Consider the following 7,518-nt stretch of genomic DNA (forward strand, 5'->3'; position numbering starts at 1 on the left):
CTCTCTTTCAGGGATAAAACATAGCTCTTACCTTCTTGCGTTAAATGACTACGTGCTACGTGAGAGCTAGGAGTTATGTATATTTTTATATTTTATTTCGTGAAAGTTACTACGGTTGAAGGAGATATTTTATGTACCGATATAACCAAGTTGATTTAAAGAGCTTCACAATCTCAACCAAAATTTTAGATATCAAACGCGCACATTACATGAGCAAATAATAGTGAAATTGTGTCACTAACAATTCATTCCACTTTTCATTCAAGTGTAAAATTTTGCCGAAAATTTATATTATGCAATGTAGTGTAAAATGTAGGCGTATAGTACCGTATGTGAGAGGCATACACACACGTCTACGTGGTGTTTCAAAAATCACTTAACCTAATATCACAAAATTCGACAGTAAGCGAGTCTGTAATATTATATTTATCGAAGAATAAGTAAATAAAAGTACATGCCTAGATCTTTACAACATGAACTGGAGAGTCCATCTTGCGCGATATAACTAGTACACAGAGCATGATTCCCTCTTTTATCTGCTTGCCTGCAATCACGTTAATAATTTAGTATTATGGAATTAATATAATTAAATACGCTCATCAGTTACATTATAAACAATTCTTAGCGAGAACGTAAACATGAATGTTTACGTACTTTACGTGGACCACAATATCCAACCACATATCCAACTGACAACCACGACGTACATTAGAGAGATCAGGGATGTTTTTGATTCGGCAGTGAACGTGATGAAATTAAAATTTATTCGTTGCAAATAAAATAATGCAACTGATTATGATGATGAGTATCCAACGTAGCGTGTTGTTGACAATAAAGCAAAGTGCATTAGGAAAAGTGGGCGTCACCACCAGAGGGGCGGGTATGGCAGTTGCCCCGCACTTGTTCCACTTTTGCCCATATGTCTACCAAGACTAACTAAATTGTCCTTGCCACACTCCCCCTCCCGTTTTGGCAGCCAATCGGCGTTCTGCTACAGCGCTGTAGTCCTGCCTATGATCCTCCCTTCGGTCCACAGAGAGGATTATCATGACGCTATGCGTCCAAGGTACCTTTATAAGGTATGCCATTCCCGAGATTCCGAGATTTATTCCCATGATGCTGTGCGCGCTATGACGTCATTAAGAGGACAGAATCGAACTTACTTCGTTAGCGTTTACGGAAGCTTGCCATAAATGTATTGATTTTTATGTGAACGCACCTTTTCTTGAAGTGCCCGTATAATGAGTACAAATCATCTTGTCTGTTCTGTTGCCACGTGCAAAAATAATGGAAGGAAATCGTCTGGAATAAAATACCATTGCTTCCCAAAAAATAAGTTGCTGCAGCAGGAATGGGTGAATCGTTGCAAACGAAGAGAGAAGTTTAACGTTAACAATTCACGTGTATGTTCAGTTCACTTTTTACCTGAAGATTACAAAAGAGACCTGAAAAATGAATTATTAGGGTTGCCTTTGAAAAAAGAACTTCGAGCCGAAGCAGTTCCAAATCAGCACGTTCCTAATTGGCACGGAATGCCAAGTACATCACAAGAATCGGTAAGTAATGCATTTCTATAAATCAAATCAATGTAAAGTTAAGTTTAGATTGTGTAATGGTTCTTTGCCCTTACTCGTGTGAGATAGGTCAAGAATGGTCATTACAATTTTATTGTTACATACTTAGTGTTGGTCTTAATACTGGGTTGGAAATGTTATGTTTAGCATCCTTATTATTATCCACGCTTTTAAAATGCCTTAGACAGCAGCAACTTACGAGTTGCACAATTAACTTTTCATAAATTATTCAAATTAAAGAGGTTCAATTTGTTTCTCCAAACTTCAGACTTATTTCCACATTACTCCAAACGCCCTCCACATCATCACATGTGTAACTTCTAAAAACCACTACACGATCAAAACTCAGTTTCTGGTTATTTATTTACTAAATATTGAGAGTAATATAGACCCTTTCAGCTTTGAAGCTCAAACATCACCGAGAAATAAATACTTTGATTATCCCGTGGATAGCCAACACTAATTTTAATTTACACTTGTATTCACATTGTACTCGTTTGTAGACAAATTTGTATTATACAAATAGTTGAGAAAATTTAATATACGACTTATAAAACAGACGTTTTGCCCTTGCACATCCTTTGAACATTCTCGTCAAACATTGAGGTTGTAGATAATAGCTAAAGAAGCGAATCATTGTAATGCATACGTATCAAAACGAATAAAGTTCTATCAATGATATTTTAATTATAATATTATAACACAATATATTGTCATGGGAAGGCGAACAAGCACCAAAAACGTAAAGAGTCAGTCACATTACAATATATATTTATCATAGCATAAATAAATATCTAATTTAAAGACACCATACAAAATCTAATACTTTGTGTTTCTGGATTGAATTGAATTTATTTTATATAAGCTCAAATGAGCCACGGTGGTCCAGTCGGTTAGGCGTCTGACTGCCACGCTGAAGACCCGGTTTTTCCATCTTTATACCGAAGTTCCAGAGTTCAAGTTCCAGCATGGGCATGGGTGTTCTTTGTGAGTGTCTCTTCATCAATTTAATATAATCACCACTTATCCTCATCGTTAGCCAAAATGGAAGGAAAGAGATGCTAAATAACAAAAACACAAATACAAATTCATCCTAATCGCAATCAACTTGGAGAATCTGAAGAGTAACGTAAAATAGCTAACATACAAATACATACCATCTGTATGAAAGTGTTAATAAACTACAGAGTGGGTGAAAAATAACTCGCTATTAGAAATATTTAATAACCATAATATTAATTGATCGATTTTAATGGAACCAGTTATACGTCGCACAGTAGAATGGCACAACTTTACAAGTGCTAGAAGTTCACATAGGCACAATTCTTAAAAATTCCACATGTGCCAGAGAATGCCGAATGCAATTCTCCAACTGATCCAAAGTCTTTGGCTTTGTTCTATAAACTTCTTCCTTCGCCCACTTCAACACGTAAAAGTCACGTAGGGTGAGGTCAGGGCTTCTTGCTGGCCATTCATGTGGACCGCGTCAACCCAGCCAACGTCCCGGTAATTTGATGTCGAGTCAGTCACGAACAGTGCGTGCAAAATACGAAAGGGCACCACCTTGCATGACTATGAGTTCATTTAAGTTTTAATAGAGAGTTATTTCTCACCCACCATGAACTTAGCAATTATTGTGATACTTACAATATTGTCTTTTTTTTAGGTTGAAGCAAGAAGACAGCGTCTTCAATCAAGAGAAATAAGAATCAGGGCAATGTCGAAGCTAAAGGGACTCTCACCAATTAAACTAAAATGCAGTCAAATGACTAATACTCAACCTATCATTAAGTTACAGGAAGTTACTGAAGCTCGTGAGGAAATTAACAAATTAAGATCTGAAATCGAACGTTTAAAGAAGATTAATTCAGCGAAAGACACGGCGTTAAAGAAACACGATGCAGCTTTAAAGAAAGCAAAATATTTAGGTTCTGTGAAGAATGCACGGAAAGTGCTATTGACAAAGACTTATAAAAACAAGGTAGTGAATAAGGAAGTATACAAAATGTTGTCCAGGTCTTTTACGAAAGGGCAGGTTAAGTGCTTGTTAAGTGAAGGGAAACGAGTGAGGTGGAATTCAGAAGACATTGCAAATGCATTAGCTTTGAGGGCTCTCTCAACAAAATCATATGCATTTTTGAGAAAACGTAACGTTCCACTTCCTGGACGTTCAACTCTTCAAAAGTGGACTAAATCATTTAAATGCAGACCTGGAGTTTTAAATGAAATATTATGTTTATTGAAAGCTAAAACAAGTGATTTTAGCGATATGGAACGCCTTACTGTACTTTCGTTTGACGAAATGAATATTGTTTTGTATTTGTATTGCTTTTGTTTTATTTCAAGTGTAATTTACCTCTTGGCTAATCGCAAATATGAAAATGAATGGTGAGTAGATGAAATGGATGAAGGGATGATCACAAATCCATGTAGATCACAAACAGCACAGAGTAATACACAGATTGTTGGTTGTTGGATTGTTGTTGATCCCTTCGGCCCTCGACCCGAACTAGCACTACACTGAGGCTCCGGAAGGTCCGCTGTCGTCAATGTCTTCAGCTTTGGACCCCAACTGGAACTAATAGTAGACTTCGTTACTTTACGGTATTTAGTCCTTTTCATCTTCGAATCACTAGATCTTATAAAGCCACCAATGGGCACTGACGGATCACTAATCGACAGTATGAATGAACTGTCACACTTACCTTTGAATTCTCATTAACAGATTCTGTTGTACAGATCAACTTGGAAATTGAAGCCACGTATTTTAACCTCATTATATTCTAGAATGTTCCGCAGATAAAACGATTCGTTAATGTTGCCAGTAGTTCGACTCCTTCTCTTATTCATGAACGTTTCCTCTCCCACTTTCCACAGATTAAAAAATTACAATGAATCGCCCTACGTGTGGCGCTACGTTTGCAGCTTCCAAATGCTGACAAGTCTTTACAGAGTGCAGCGACAACACCGAAAGCTCAAAAAAAAAGTTTTAATGCAATATTATCAACAACAGGGTTATATAACATTCTCCGAGTTGCCTTGGTAAGTATTTCTCTCCTTATATTATCGGCACACTATTCAAGAAAACAAAAACCTAATTTTATGTAGTGTAAACTTTAAAAAAAAATTAAGGGGGACTCCAGCCACCCTGATCCCACCTTGGATACGCGCTATTAACAATAACAGGGTTATAGAACATTCTGTGTCTTGGCTCAAAAATTATTTATCTCAAATTATCATCACATTATTCAAGAAGCCATGAACCTAATTTTATGTAGCGTAATTTCCTGAAGGGGTTGCTGGAGCCCCCTGATTCCCACCTTGGATACGTGCTTGACTCGATAATTATTTCCCTCCTTAAATTATCGTCACATTATTTTATTTCCCACCACAAGAAACCAAATACCTCATTTTATCTATTGTAAACAGAAAACTTTTTGGGGGTCTCGAGCCCCCTAAGCTCCCCCTTGGATACGTGCCTGCTGCGAGTGTACCTTCATCAATTTAAACTAATCATCACTCATCCTGTTCGTCGCGATTAGCCAAAAGTGGAAGAAGACGCTAAATAACAAAAACAAATTTATCCTCATCGTGGCGATCAACTGCAGAATCTTAAAAGTAGCGTAAAAATATTAAAGGGAAATTCCAGGACATTCAGTAAAAAGTCATATCAGAATATGCCCGGACAAGAACTTTCCTTAGAATTAGACATTTAAAATAAATGAAATAGGTTAGCTGGAGAGAAAAGCCGGCAGTGGACTACAGCCTACAGGGACAAAATATCACGCATAATAATGTCTGAAAAATAAACTATGCATTGTTTCGGAATAAGTGTATTCTTCTATCGCGTATTTGATCTCTTGTTGTCAAATTAAATTAACAGCTTTGGTGTATAATATCAAAAGATGCATGAAAACAACACGCTTCATGGACCATCTGCTACATTCTACGCATAGCTTTCTTCCGCTCGTGTCCGCTTGGTGACGTCACAAGCTCTAGCCAATAACGTGCAAGTCGCGGAGTGGCCCCCTCTGCTATGCGTCTTCGTTATAGACATTTTGGGGAAGCACCATTCACATAAGCAAGGGCACAACGGAAATTCTTTGCAAAATCTTAAAATTTGTCAATGTTATTTGGCCGAGTCTGCTGCCACGCACGTGTCAGCAGTAAGAATAAGCGTCAAATTTGCTCCTGCCACGTAATTCGTCTGCTAAGATGATGTCACAAATCTTAAGAACAGATTAAGACGAGATAAATGCAAGTTTATGATTAGTGGGAATGAATGTACAGGTAATTTAGAACCTTTATTTTTAGAAAGCATTTAGCGATATTATTTTAATGCTAACAGAACTTAACCTAACTACGAGAGCATTTAGGTTTATTATTAGAAGAATGCTGAGGGACCTAATCTTAAAACATTTTTGTGAAAGTAATCGCTACAACTTCACAGTATGTGTTACAGACGTAATTGCATACATAGCATGATGAAATCACGATAAAACAAAGACCGAGTCTACTGCCACGCACATCTTTTTTGAGGCTCCAGCAGAAAAAGAACGTGGCAGCAGACACTGCCATGTTATTTTTCGTAGGTTTTCGTAACTTCATATTGAAATATTTCATGGCCGAGTCTTCTGTCACGCACGTGTCAGCAGTATGAATACGAGTGAAATTTGCTCCTGCCACGTAATTCGTCTGCTAAGAGGATGTTACAAATCTTAAGAACATATTAACACGAGAGAAATGCAAGTTTATGATAAGTGGGAATGAATGTACAGGTAATTTAGAACCTTTTTCTTTAGAAAGCATTTAGCGATATTATTTTAATGTTAACAGAACCTAACCTAACTACGAGAGCATTTAGGTTTATTATTAGAAGAGGGACCCTAATCTTAAAACATTTTTGTGAAAGTAATCGCTACAACTTCACAGTATGTGTTACAGACGTAATTGCATGCACAGCATGATGAAATCACAATAAAACAAAGACCGAGTCTACTGCTACGCGCATCTTTTTGCATAGTTCGAGGGGTAGCGTGGCCCACATGCCCCCCCCCCCCCGATACGGGCCTGCCTAGATTGATTGAACTTTGGTAATAAAAGGTCGTTTTCGATCTATGGGTCAATCGCGATCATACAAATGAGAGGAGACCCTTTCTGTCTGAAGAAACCCAAATGTCAATTGTATTTCTTTCACGTAGTGAATACGTAGACTGTATTTTGAAAACTAACTACACTCTGACATCTAGACTCTTAGCCAACATAATCCTCTGTGGCGTCTGTTGATTTAAATGATTGATTGAATTGTTGTTTTAAGTCCACTTTAGCCCGACCCTGTGGCCTAGTGGTTAGCACATCGCGCTGCGACGCCAAGGGTCCCGGGTTCGAATCCTGGTCGGGCTTGGTTGTTTGTGAATGTCCATTCATCCATTTCCTCACTCATCCTCATCTTCGCAAATTAGCCAAGAGGCACAAAACGCGAAGTAAAATAAACTAAATCAAATCAAACTTAAGTCCACTTTATGCACAGAAAGACTAATCGGGACTGGACCTACAGTGAAATCCGACCCACGATGTCATGTGCCTCCACCGGGACCATCGAATCCGGACCGCTTGAATTCAAAGCGACGACGTTACCACTACGCCATCGGGGAGGCCCTCTGTGGTGTCTGTGTTGTGCCCATATATATTTAAAGTTTTTCTTTTGTTTTAAGTCTACTTTATGCACATGACAGAAATGCTAATCGGGACTGGACCTACAGTTTATTTTCTTATTTTTGAGTTTTTATTTAAAGCCCACTTTTTACATAGGTAGGCTATTCGGGACTGGACCTACAGCTTAAAGTGTGACTAAGTATGCACTTCCACCGGGTATAGAACCTGGAACCCCTAGATTACAAATATCAAGAGGTCCCGGTCCGAAAAATTATGAAAACCAAGAATT

The sequence above is a fragment of the Lepisma saccharinum genome, chromosome 15, assembly GCF_977018435.1.
Source record: "Lepisma saccharinum chromosome 15, izLepSacc3.1, whole genome shotgun sequence".
Lineage (NCBI taxonomy): Eukaryota > Metazoa > Arthropoda > Insecta > Zygentoma > Lepismatidae > Lepisma > Lepisma saccharinum.